Source organism: Hemicordylus capensis, chromosome 1, assembly GCF_027244095.1.
Source record: "Hemicordylus capensis ecotype Gifberg chromosome 1, rHemCap1.1.pri, whole genome shotgun sequence".
NCBI lineage: Eukaryota > Metazoa > Chordata > Lepidosauria > Squamata > Cordylidae > Hemicordylus > Hemicordylus capensis.
The window spans coordinates 277,827,167-277,840,509 of NC_069657.1; the positions used below are offsets into that span (position 1 = coordinate 277,827,167).

General features: G+C 42.8%; 1 long non-coding RNA gene across 2 annotated transcripts in view; it reads left to right on the forward strand.

Moving 5' to 3' along the window:
- Positions 1 to 13,343, forward strand: part of LOC128340423 (uncharacterized) — a 110,690-nt gene that overhangs the window by 44,170 nt on the left and 53,177 nt on the right. The window contains exon 2 of one of the 2 annotated variants that reach the window (XR_008313704.1): positions 9,987 to 10,099. The exons of the other annotated variant lie outside the window; for it this stretch is intronic. This is a non-coding gene — a long non-coding RNA (uncharacterized LOC128340423). The remainder of the gene's footprint in view (positions 1 to 9,986; positions 10,100 to 13,343) is intronic. 2 annotated transcript variants of the gene reach the window in all.

Below are 13,343 nucleotides of genomic sequence, written 5' to 3' on the forward strand. Positions count from 1 at the left end.
AAATTGCCACGACAATGACACACAGTGCTGAAGCTCAGAGGCAGAGCATCTACTTTACATGTAGAAGGTCCCGGGTTCAATCCCTGCAATCTCCAGGTAGGAATGGGAAAGACTTCTGCCTGAAAACTTGAACAGCCCCTGCCAGTCAGTGCAGACAACACTGAACTAGATGGAGCAAGAGTCTGATTCAGTATAAGGCAGCTTCCTACGTCCCTACACCAGGTGCTGGTGCTGGTGTCAGACAATAACTCTAGCCCTGCTTCTGTACCGTTGAAATGTGATAGTGACAATGGGAGGTATTATGGAGCAGATATTCTTCAGAATCCTCTCCCTTGTCTACTAGATTGTCCCATTGCCACTATTGCTGCTGCTCTTAATATTATTATGATTTTTTAAGGATATTTATATACCTCTTTTCAACAATAACAAAAGTTTACAATGCAAATTACATAGCAAAAATAATGAGAAGATGGTTCTCTGTCCCCAAAAGCCTCACAATCTAAATAGAAGCACAAGGAAGACACCAGTAACTGCCACTGGGAGGGATACGGTAGAGATGGGCAAAATGATTTGAACTTGAAATGATTCAAGCTCAACAAAGCTGTTTGGAGCGCAAAATGAAATATCTTTTAAATAGAGGGCCTGTTTTGAGTTCAAAACAAAACTACCCCATTTCGTGCTCAAATTGTTTTGAGCACCATTTTGGAGAGGAGGTCTACTGATTGGGGTCAGCAGGTAGACCAGTCCTCTGATGTGCAGGCTGAAGTGCTAAGTCCTGAGCAGACACCTGGTCTACCCACCTCATGCAGTGGATAAACCAGGTCTCTGCTGTGGACTTAGCATGTCAGCTCAGCTCAGAGGATTGGACTCCCTGCTGACCCCAGTCGGCAGACTACCTCTCCAAATTGGTGCTTGAAAGAAACACTCAAAATGGTTTGAGCGATTTGTTGAAACAGCCGGGTTGGCTCCTGTTTTGAAGAAAAATTTCAAGCATTTTGCATTTTGTTTTTAGCTCAAAACAAAATGCAAAATCCATTTCATGAAAGTGACAGTTGGTCTCCCCTGCTGCCATTTGCTTCTTTTCTTTGTAAGCAGAGGTCATCTCTTTTTAGTAGATGGTTTCAACAGCTCCTTGCTCTTTGAACTCTCAGGCACATATCCCCAATAGCTATTTGGAACAGCCTTTTTAAAAAAATGGCCAGAGATACATCATCAGATGGTGGCATATGAATTATGAAATTGATATGAAAATAGATATATTGTATATGCATATCCCTATTTCATTTGAAATGCTGAAGAGTGTAGTATTTGGAACTGCCTATTTCTCATTTCTGTATATGTATTTTCAAAGTCTAATTATTTCAATCATGACTTGAATTCGGGTCAGGGAGCAATTAAAGCCCAGTGGTAGTGCTCATGAAGGTTCAGGGTTCAATCTCTAGCATCTCTAAGTAGGGCTTTGGGAAAGTTTCCCCTCTGAAGCTTCAGAGAGCTGCTGTCAGTCAATATAGACAATACTGACCTCTGTGGACCAATGATCTGACAGTAGAAGGCAGCTTCATATGTCTGCAAGTAGGTGGGCAAGCTGAATATTCATCAAAGAGGTTCACCTAAAGGAATAGTGGGATGGCATGTTTCATTATGGTCTGTTCCATCTCATCAGACCCTTGAAGGGGTAAGAATCAGTTTTTCTTCCTGGCAGGATAGTAAAGATAGATTGCAAGAGATGCTTTTCAGCAACCATGGGATTTCATGTAAAGCAAAGTAATTGGATTTCTAGATCATTCTGATCCACCATTTTCTGTAAGTCGGCTACTGTCCAGTAAGGGGTGTGCACAAAATTGGATTTTGTGGTTCTGGCTGAGTTAGAACTGGGCTTGAACCCCTGGTTCAAGTTCCAGTTTGGTCAATCCAACCCCGTGGTCTGGTTTGAGCTCGAACCATGCTCTAATGGGTTCTAAAAGGTTCTGCCATAAGAAATAATTGGGATTTGAAGCAGCCCATAATTCCCTGTAGGTAGTGCCTAGGGACACCAAAATGGGTTGGGTGGTAGGGCCCCATGGATGCCAACAACCACCCAACCCACAAAGCAATTGGAGAAAGTGGTGATTTTAAAATAATTTTTCTGTATTGTGGTTTCTTGGTTTATAATGACTTCCAGCCTCAAATTGGTATGTTAAGGGATGCCAAAGGACAGATAGTAATTGATTCAGAGAAGATCAAACAGAGATGGAAGGAGTATACTGAAAATCTGCACAGCAGGGATGTCAACATCCAAGATACTCTAGAAGATATTCCCTACTTGCAAGAACCTCTAGTACAGGAAAATGAAGTTAGATAAGAGCTCCAGTCATTACCAAGTTGGAAGGCTACAGGAACTGATGGAATAGCTACAGAAATATGGCAGGCAACAGAAGAATCAGTTAAGGCTCTAACCAAACTATGCCAGCAAATATGAAGAACACCACAGTGGCCAACAGATTGGAAGAGGTCAGTCTACATACCCATACCAAAGAAAGGAGACTTAACAGATTGAGCAAACCATCGCATAATATCCTTAATTTCACATGCTAGCAAAATAATGCTCAGGATCATCCAACGCAGATTAGAGTCCTACATGGAAAGGGAAATGCCAGATGTTCAAGCTGGTTTCACAAAAGGAATAAGAGACATCATTGCTGATTCACGCTGGATGATTGAGAAAGCCAAATACCACCAAAAAGGAGTCAATATGTGCTTTATTGACTACAGAAACACCTTTGATTGTGTTGATCATGTCAAGTTGTGGAATGTCCTTAGGAAAATGGGCATCTCAGAAAACCTAATTGTTCTCATGAGAAACCTATACACAGGACAGGAAGCCACAGTCCAGATGAAACATGGTGAAACAGACTGGTTCCGGATCGACAAAGGTGTAAGTCAAAGGCTGTATACTTTCTCTGTATTTATTCAACTTATATGCTGAACATATACTGAGAGAAGCTGGATTAGAAGAAGATGAGCGTAGTTTTAAAGTTGGAGGAAGAATGAGAATGTGGATGATCTGAAAGCTCTAGTAACGAAAATCAAGATGACAACTGGTACAGCAACCAGCCTCAGGATTGATAATGAAGACATTGAACTGGTGGATAGCTTCTGCCTTTTAGGATCGACCATCAATAGTCAAGCATCCAGCCATCAAGAAATACGCCGCAGACTAGCACTTGGTAGGGTTGCAATGAAGGCCTTGGAAAGGATATTTACTACTACTACTACTACAATATTTATGTACCACTTGTCAACCAAAATCCTCAAAGCGGTTTACATAGAAAAATAAATAATACATTAAGAAGATTGTCCCCTGTCCCCAAAAGGCTCACAATCTAAAAAGAAACATAAGGCAGATACCAGCAACAGCCACTGGAGGGAAGCTGTGCTGGAGTTGGATAGGGGCAGTTGCTCTACCCCTCCTAAATATAAAGAGAATCATCACTTTAAAAGATTCCTCTTTGCTTAGTTAGCAGGGGTGATAGTTAGTTAGATGCCATGACGTGTCTACACCTACGAAGATTAGAATTGTTTGGACGATGGTTTTCCCACATGACACTCTATGGATGCGAAAGCTGGACTTTGAAGAAGCAGGTTGGAAAAAGCATTGACGCTTTTGAACTCTGGTGCTGGAGAAGACTTTTGAGGATACCATGGACAGCCAGGAAAACAAACAAATGGATCCTAGAACAAATCAATCCTGAATTTTCACTTGAGGCACAAATGACCAGGCTGAAACTATCATACTTTGGACACATTATGCAACAACCCAGCTCCCTTAAGAAGTCCATAATGCTTGGAAAAGTGGAAGGAAAGATTAGATGAGGACGACCAGCAGCAAGGTGGATGGACTTGATTATGACAAGAATGAATGCACCACTGAGAGACCTTAAAGGCCAAGTTGAAGACAGATCATCCTGGAGATAATCTATCTATGTGGTTGCTAAGAGTCGAAACCGACTTGACAGCACTTAATCAATCAAATGACCTCCACACTGTGGATTCCACAGGCCTCACTGTGGATGCCACAGGCCACACTGTGGATTCTCAGTTTGTAAAGACTTCTTCATAATGCAGTTCCCTATGAAGTCATTACTTGACATCTTTTCCCCTGCTCACTTGTGCCTTGTTGTGGATGCAAGCAGCATGTGTGGGGGCACTATGGCAGAGCTCAAAGTGCTTCCACACAGTGCTGCTGGCAGCAGTCTTTGACCCTTTGGGTGATGGCAGTTCTAATGGGCCTGCTAGCTGCCCATCACCACCACACTCACCACCGCCCTCCTCTTGGGGCCGAGAAGGGCCAGGCTCAACAGGGTCATCCTCAGCCCCAGAGTAGATGGGGCTCTCAATGAGGGGTGGGATTATTGGGGAGGAGGATGGAGAGAGGAACCGTCTGGCTAGGCTAGCAGCCGTCAAGCCCTCTTCCTCCACACCTGCCACAGAAAGCGCAGGGCCAGACTACCAGACTGGTAGGGGAAAGCACAGGGCCAGAATCTTCCGCATAGGAGAGCCTGCATTCCACTTTGCTGGGGGCGAAGAATTGGGGAATGGGTGGCTGCCTCTCCTGCCTGTCTTGCCCCTGTCCCCCACCCTGATAATCAGGGAGACCCCTCCTTCTTACCACCACTCTGGTCCTAAACTTGATCGGGATCCGACGAGTGTCGACCATCACTCTGTGGGCTTTTAGTTACATTTAAAATAGAAATACTAAAAAACCTAGCATCTACTGCAACCTAAGTCCTAAACCCTTCCCCTATACTAGGCTGGCGCTATTTAAAATCCCAAATCTAGCAGGGCAAGAGGTAAAAAAAGAAAAGAAAAAAGGACTTACCCTCAGGCATCTTCTTTTGCCATCTTCAGCTGGAGTCCCTGACCGGGAGTTGAAGGCCCAGCTCAGCAGCACACACTGGCTGGCGCTCATTCATAGTTAGGGGCTGATGGGGGCCAGCAAGGCCACCCACTCACTCACCCAAACCAACAACAGAATTGAAATAAATGAAATATAAGCTATATATATATATATATATATATATATATATATAGAGAGAGAGAGAGAGAGAGAGAGAGAGAGAGAGAGAGAGAGAGAGAGAGAGAGAGAGAGGGGCACTCACTCCTCTATTTTAAAAATAAAAGCAGCCAACCAGAGGGAAATAACAACAACAGCAACAGACTGACTACAAACAAAGGCATGACAAGGTAGCAGGGATGATACACTGGAACATCTGCAAAAACTACAAGCTACCTATAGCCAAAAATTGGTGAGACCATAAAACTGAAAAAGTTGAAGAAAATGAAGATGTAAAAATATTATGGGACTTCTGACTACAAACAGACAAACATCTGCCATACGATACACCAGACATAACTGTAGTTGAGAAGACAGAAAAACAAGTTAAAATAATCGACATAGCAATACCAGGGGATAGCAGAATAGAAGAAAAGAAATAGGAAAAAATCACAAAATACAAAGATCTACAAATTGAAATTGAAAGGCTGTGGCAGAAAAAGACCAAAATAATCCCAGTGGTAATTGGCGCCCTGGGTGCAGTTCCAAAAGACCTTGAAGAGCACCTCAACACCATAGGGGCCACAGAAATCATCATCAGCCAATTACAAAAAGCAACTTTACTGGGAACAGCCTATATTCTGCGACAATATCTATAACAACAGCAACAACATTGCTAATAAAATTCAGCTATCCCAGGTCCTTGGGAAGGACTCGATGTCTGTATAAAACAAACCAGTCAATAACACCTGTCTGACTGTGTAAATAAATAATAATAAATTAATAGAAGAATCCAATCAGCAAGGCAGGCAAGCATTCTCAGAGCAGAGCACAGACTCCACTCAGCAGATCAGCCAGCTTGCCTGATCTCTCTCCTCTCCAGACTCCAGACCACTCCGAGGAGCAGTGATTTTCCTAGGCCAGGGGCTGGCCTTAAATACAATTGTATTCCCCTCCTTTCTGCTTCCCCAGCCAATGGGGGTAGCTTTGCCCCAACACACTGATTAGCAGGATGGCAAGTCAACTGGGGAAGAGGACATCCCTAGCCAAACAGAAGCCAGTGGCAAGAGAACCAATCGGGCATTGAGAAAGAAAGTCACCTAAAATGGCTGCCGCCACTGCAGGAGCTGTGAAATGGCAGCTGGCACTTTAAATTGCTCTAAATGGCCTCTGAGCCATTTGAACTAGTTTGAACCAACTCAAATCAAACTCAGACCATCCTTATTTCTATGGGACTGGGCCAGTTTAAACTCATACTGGTCGAACTGGGGTGGTTCGACACTGAGACCAGTTCTAATTGAGCTGGCCCACACACTCCTGCTGTCCAGTCCTTACCCTGAGTCACAGCTGTATTTGATAGAATCAGTAGGCTGGAAGAAGAAAGGATTAAACCGTACTTGCATTTTCTGACTCATTTACTCAGTGACTAATCCTTATTTGAATCCTAAAGCTATAATTTTGTATAATACACCCTCACTCTTCACATCATGCATGTACCCTCCAGACTCAGCAGTGCATTCCTTAAAACCTGTATGATTATTTTAAATCTTAAGTCAGTACTGACTCCCAGGAACAAGTAAAGAAAATCTCATAGATATTATTTTGAGATTTCATTTTCTTTATTGATGGCCCTGGAAAATATGTTAGTTGGAGATGGGTATGGGAGCAGGATGAACTTCTGCCTAATAGAGAAAATGTATGCAAATGAACTCAGATTAAGCACAATTACTAGATAGAAGAGTCTATATTCAGTATTGTAGAAACTTGTAATATGGCAACTCCTTCAAATGGCTCCTTGCTGCTGCTTGCACTCATTTAAGCTAAGAAAAGAGAGGCAGAACCAGAAGAAAACCAGGCACTTAAAAGATAAAATGGAGGATAAAACAAGCCATGCATGTTTTCAGACAGCAGTTCAAATGTAAGTCTTCAATGGGAGAGGAATAGAAACAGGTTAAAATATGAGAGGTGGCCAATCTCTATCCTTAGGCATAATAGAGGTACACATATATGGTGGTATATAAATATGATAGATAAACAAACAAATAAATATGGTTTCAACAGCACAGCTACCACATTTGGAAAGGTGCATATCTGTGTTTTGTTTCTTTTCATGCAAACATATTTTTACTATGTTTTAACTGTTATATTAGCGGTTAGGAAACATTTATAGTATAAAAACATTTTCCTCAATAAAACCATAATTTAAAAATCATGTCTGCCCTAATGCCTTCCAAAATACAAAGTTTATAACAATGATCTACTTTACAAGGTTGGTGTAAGGATTACTGAGATTAATGGAATAATGGATTACACAGGAAGCCAGATACACACACAAGGGATGTGGGCTCACTGGCTGTGTGGCACTCAACAACATGTGGACACTCCTAGCAATGGTGGAGGAGGCTCTAGTCTGTACATCCTAAACACTGTGTCAGAGCAGCTGAAACCTACTCCACACTCCTAGCAGTGGCAAGTAGGGGTGTGCAGAATTGGTTCGATTTGATCCAGGTTCAACTTGAACTGGGCCGGTTTGACCAGTTCGTGTTCAAACTGGACTGGTCCCCCAAAAGAGGGGGGCCGGTCCAAGTTCAAACCAGTTAGAATTGAACTGTTTTCTGTGTTCTCTTTACAATTTTTCTCCCTAGCTGATTGGTTTTCTACCACTGCCTTCTGATTGGCTAGTGCTCTCCTTTCTCCTGGTTGACTTATTGTTCAAAACAGTGCATTGTCAGGGCAACTTTGCCCCCATTGGCTGGGGAGGAGGGACAAGAGAGGAAGGAACAACAAGGAGGAGTTTTTACTCTTCCTCTGGTGCCTGAATAAATGCCTACTCTCTCAAAAAGCACAACTAGACATTATATAATTAGATCTATGGTCACATCTCCCACTGTTTTTTAAATGTTTAATAGAGGTTGTGCTGTAGTGTAGCAAATCCAGTTTTGACCATGACACTGGGGGAGAGGTGTTTAACTCTTTCCCCCTGCACCATTGAGGTGAATCACCTGATTGCCCAATTGCTTTGTGGGTTGGGTGGTAGATAGCACCCATCATGCCCTACCACCCTACCCATTTTGCTGTCCCTAGGTGCTGCCCATGGAGAATAATGGGCCAAATCAAATCCCCATTATTCCCCATGGCCTAACTGATTCAAACTGGTTTGAGCCTGGTTTGAACTAGACCAGTAGCCAGTTCAACAAAACTGGTACTTGAACCAGTACCAAAACTAGTACTCAGCCCCAGTCCAAGTCTGCTTCGAATTTGAACTGAACCGCTGGTTCTGGTTTTGTGCACACCCCTAATGGTGGGGGAGATCCTGTGCATCCTAAACTCTGTGTCAGAGCAGCTGTAACCTTCTCCCATAATTCCCATGCTCATAGCGTGCAAGGAATGCTGGAAGCGGGCTGCAGTCTGCAGATAACAGAGGCCAGCTGTTCAGTCAGCTAGCAGAAGGGAAGGAGGAAGGAGCTGGAGCTTGCTGCTGCCGCCCACACAGCAAGCTTGAAAGTTAAAAAGGGGGCACTGTGACTCTCTCCTCCTCACCCCCTCACCCTCCCTCCAGCTGCAGCCAGCCACCACTGCCATGCCTCATCCCAGCACCAGAAATCTTTAGGGGCAAAAGGGAGAACTTTCCCCTTGTCCAGCCGCCCCTCCCTCCATGCAACAACGCAGCAGCAGTTTTTTTTTTAAATCAAAGTAAAAGGGGGAACTTTCCCTTTGCTCCCACTCCCTGGAGCTACTGCAGCCACTCCTCAAATTTTGCTGCTGTAGGCAGATGCCTCCGCTGACTCTGCATTAATCCGTGCCCCCATTTACCAGGGGCATGTCAGTGATGTAGACATACCCTGGATCTGTAAGGGCCATGTCATTATCCATATCCCTTGGGAGTTCCAGTCCACCTGCAGTTGTTACCAGAGTTTGTGCAATAACTCAGAGTTGGGCCTGCTCCACTGAGCTCTGGAACATGCTTCCGACTGGAAGCATGTGTCTAACATCTCTAGAAGTTTTTAAGAAGGCCTTCAAAGACATTTTTTTAACCAGGCTTTTGGCAGATGTTGTAATTGTTCTTAATTGTTCTGTGTGGGCGTAAACTGCCTTTAGAGTTTATGATTTGGAGATATATAAATGTCATAAAAATAAAGTGCTCTTGGTTTCATCAGACAACTCAAAAATGATGACAAAGAATGCAGAACAAAGCTATTACTGCAAGGGAACCTCCTAAAGACATGCTTAAGCCCACATTAATCAATGTATGTCTAATAGTGTGAGTGTTAAACACATATTTAAATGTGTCTCATTGAAATCAGTGGAAATTAAAAGTAGTTAACTTTGGCTTAAGTTTCTTAGAAACATTTTCTAAGTTTCTTTGCAGTGATTGACAATTTTTTTGCAATTCAAAATATGCAAAAATTATGAAATGAAACTGGCTGTGATAGCAAAGCTTGATGTTTGCTTAACCTTCCTGATGTCTGCTTAATCAATGTCTATAATCAATCCATACAAAGTTCAACTAGTTAAAAAAAAATCAAAGGTGATGCAAATATGAATCAGGGCATTAATGGAATTTGCCTCTTGTCCTTGAACGTGATTCATGGTTCTAAAATGCTCTCTTGTTCCTTTCAGCTACAGTGTTCAACTGCAGTTAGAGTCTGGTCAGATATGTTGACAATATGGTCACCTTCAGACATAAGGCCAAAGTGGAGGCAACCATGCCAGAGGTTCAAGATTGTGGTCATCTGAATGCATGAACCTGTGGTTTTGTCCCTGATCCATGGGTCAGTTTTTACTCCAAACGTGAATTTTAGCCTTTGGTCAGCATTGAGTTTTGCCACTGAAACCTCAGGTCCAAAACTGGCATCGCGTCATCCAAATTCTGTGGACATGTCCTCCAAGCCATGTGGAGCTTGCAGAAACCAGAGTTAAGGGTAGGAAACTTCTTCTTGATTGTCTATTGCAGCTTTCTTTCATGCAAAGGAGGAAGCCCATGCAGCTAGTTCTTCCCCCACTTGCAGACTTCCAGACTGCAGATCGGGATCGTCTAGAAGCACGGTGGGGAAAATGGAGGCAACTGTGAGTCTGTTGGTTTGCCATTATGTCCGAAAAGTAGCCTACAAGTTGCTTTACTCTGAAGTTAACACATTTTGCAAGACTTTTGATCCTCTCCTCTTTTCTTGTCCTTGAAAACCTATACTTTCATGAAAAATGCAGTGCTACATCTGTTTATTTTCCTAATCAACATTTGCTCTGTCATTCTTCTTCATACCTGACCTTTTGTTGGGAATTTACCTTGGATAGTCTGGCTCTGTTGCCACTTGAAATGTGATGATGAGCATATGTGAAATCTTGCAAATGAACAGCAACAGTAAAGGAAAGGAAGATCAAATTCCTCAGGCTTCCTGTCGCTTTATTCATACTTCCCATTGTTTCAGCTTCATGCAAAGCTGAATTTTTATATTGCCCCACCAGTCCTCAGGAGCTGTAACCAAATCTCTGCATTAGGACCTTGGTTAGAACAGGGAGATGTTATTTCTGACGGCAGAGAGATGCAAGGGGACAGGAAGCATGAGCTTCTTGTGCTGTATGTCCCTTGCAGCAATATCATTACACTGGAAGCTGCTGGTGGTCAGATTATCAGTTCTAACTTTTTCGCTTTTGCAAGCTCTAAGGTTTCTGTTAATGCCAACAGTGTTTTGGAGCCTAGAGCTGATCCGGTTAAAAAACAACAACCCCAAAACAAACAAGGATAATGCCATCTTTCCGAATTACATGGAACAAATGCTTCTTGTGACTCATACTCCTAGTCATCTTTAATGCTGCTCTCTTATTTTTGTTCAGAAACATTTCTACAACAGTTCTATAGAAAGAGTGCACTGAAAAGGCTGATTATTTTGTTTCTCCCCCATTTGGCTTCTTTTAGCAGCAGTCATTGTTTAGTAGCCATATTCTCTGCTGAGTTATATATATTTAAAAAACAAAAACAAATTCAAAGCTGACATTCCGAGGTAGACCAAGCTGCACATTATATGAATGAATCCTAAAGTAAAGATGACTTAATTATTTATTGATTTGAATGTCTAACTAATCGGCACTTTACAATAGGTAGATCATCTCCTGAAAATAACAAAACAAAAGCAAATGGAATGTTTTCCTGTGAAGGTCATAATATAAATACAACTTGCTCCCCATGTACACTAAATTTGTCAATGAGATTCATCATCTTTCCCTATAAGAAGGCAGAAAGGCAGGCAGAAAGGCAGGCTGAAAGGAAGAAAGGAAGGCAGGCAGAAAGGATGAAAGGAAGAAAGAAAAGAGAAAATCATGATTAGAAATTCTATCCACTCCAAGTTAATCTACAATGGCCTGACTGTTTGTTAGGGCCTAAATACTGTACATGTGCCATAGGGAGGTCCATGCTATTTTTTTCTATAGCAGTCATACCCCCAGTTCAGTGAGGACAATGGCACTGCAGGAGGGTGGTTAACCCTTTCCCTCATTGTGCTTTCCCTGTGAAAATCATCTCCCCAGTTGCAATACCCCATAAGCATCTGTATGGTTTCCCTTGCAGGTCAAGTGGGGTGGGGGAATGATTTTCATCAAGCAAATGGTGCAGGGGGGGAAGGGTTAAACCCGTCTCCCCCATGGTCCCAGTCAGATTTGCTACACTACACCACAACCTCTATTGAATGTTTAAAAAAGCAGTGGGAGATCTGACCATAGATCTGATGATGCCATTTTTATTAGTGCTTTTTGAGAGAGTGGACATTTGTCTTGGCAGCAGAATTATAGAAGGTGCTGAGCATATGATTGTTCTGGTCTTGTGGCAGCAAGCGTGAATTGTCCCTTTTGCTAAGCAGGGACTGCCCTGGTTTGCATTTGGATGGGTGACCACATGTGAGTACTGTCTGCTGTCTGGGGCCATAGCTTAGTGGCAGAGCATCTGCTTTGCATGCAGAAGATCCCCAGGTTCATTCCCTGGAATCTCCAGGTAGGGCTGGGAGAGAATCCTGCCTGGAACCTGGGAGAGCCACTGCCAGTCAATACTGAGCAAGATGGACCAATGGTCTGTCTTGGTGTAAGGCAGCTTCCTATGTTGCTATGCTGGGAAGGAAGGACATGAGAGTGAGCCCACTAAAAAGAGGCTGTGGGGAGGCAGAAGTGTAGTTTTCCAAATACGTAACAGTTTCTGGACTAGACGTTTTGTATTTCTGGTACGTTCTTATTATGGATGAATTCAACTCTTGGCAAAAGATCCAGTAGCCTTTACAGTAATCTCCTTTTACTTGCCTTGTGCTACATATAACCTATTATTTAGGCTTCATGAAGGGGCTGGAGACTAGGATGGCTTTTCACACATACCTTTTGTCATTAGGATTTTTATACAGTTAAGCACTAACTTCATCAGGGGAATTGTGTGCGTCTGTGCATTTCTTCCTGTGGTGATGTGTGTTCATTTGCTTTTTAGATGGAAAACTGTCACTGATGATGTTTTATGTGTGATGCAAGATCAGAGATTAAATCAACACAGTAAAAGAGAACAGCCTAGCCTAGTGAGATGAAACCTACCAACGCTTTATGTTAGCGACCTTGGGTGATAAATATTAAGCTATCAGCAGCAAAGCAATCCACCAGCTAGGCAGAAAGGAAATAGTACCACAGCACTTTGCTCATCAGCAACTCCACTGTCCATCAGAAAATGAAGGGGGCTAATTCACTGAGATTTTCTCTCTTACTTGCTTGCACAGGTGTTCCTGAACGAATTCAGAAGTGTATGATTGAACCAACAAAATACTGACTGTTGGTTCTATAATAGAACCAACAAAATCCAGAACAAAGCCCCACATATGCACTGGGAAGATGCATCTGCACTGTGGAATATTTTTCCACTGCTTCCATGCGCACAGCATGGAGGAGCAAATTTCACCATTCTGCTACCTCCAGAAGTGCCCTGTGTTACCCCAAAATATGTCCCAGAAGGTCACATAGCCCTCAGGAACATATTTTTTTGTGACACAAGGTAATTCTATAGGCAGCGCAAATTGGCATGCTGGATACTGTGTAGCTAAGAAAGCTTCTCACAGCACAGATGTGTCTTCTTGGTGTGTCTGCAGGGTGTTGCTCTGGATTCCAGCCACTGATTCCACAAAGAATATTACATTCAAGAAATCTTCATCATGAGAGAGAGGAGGTCAAACTAGACAATACTTTAAGCATTAGTGGGGGGTGGTGTCACATGGTTGTTTTTATTCAATAAACAGTAGATAGATCAGATCCCTTAAGAACCAGGCCTGTTGTGTGGGAGGAAGGCTTAATCCTC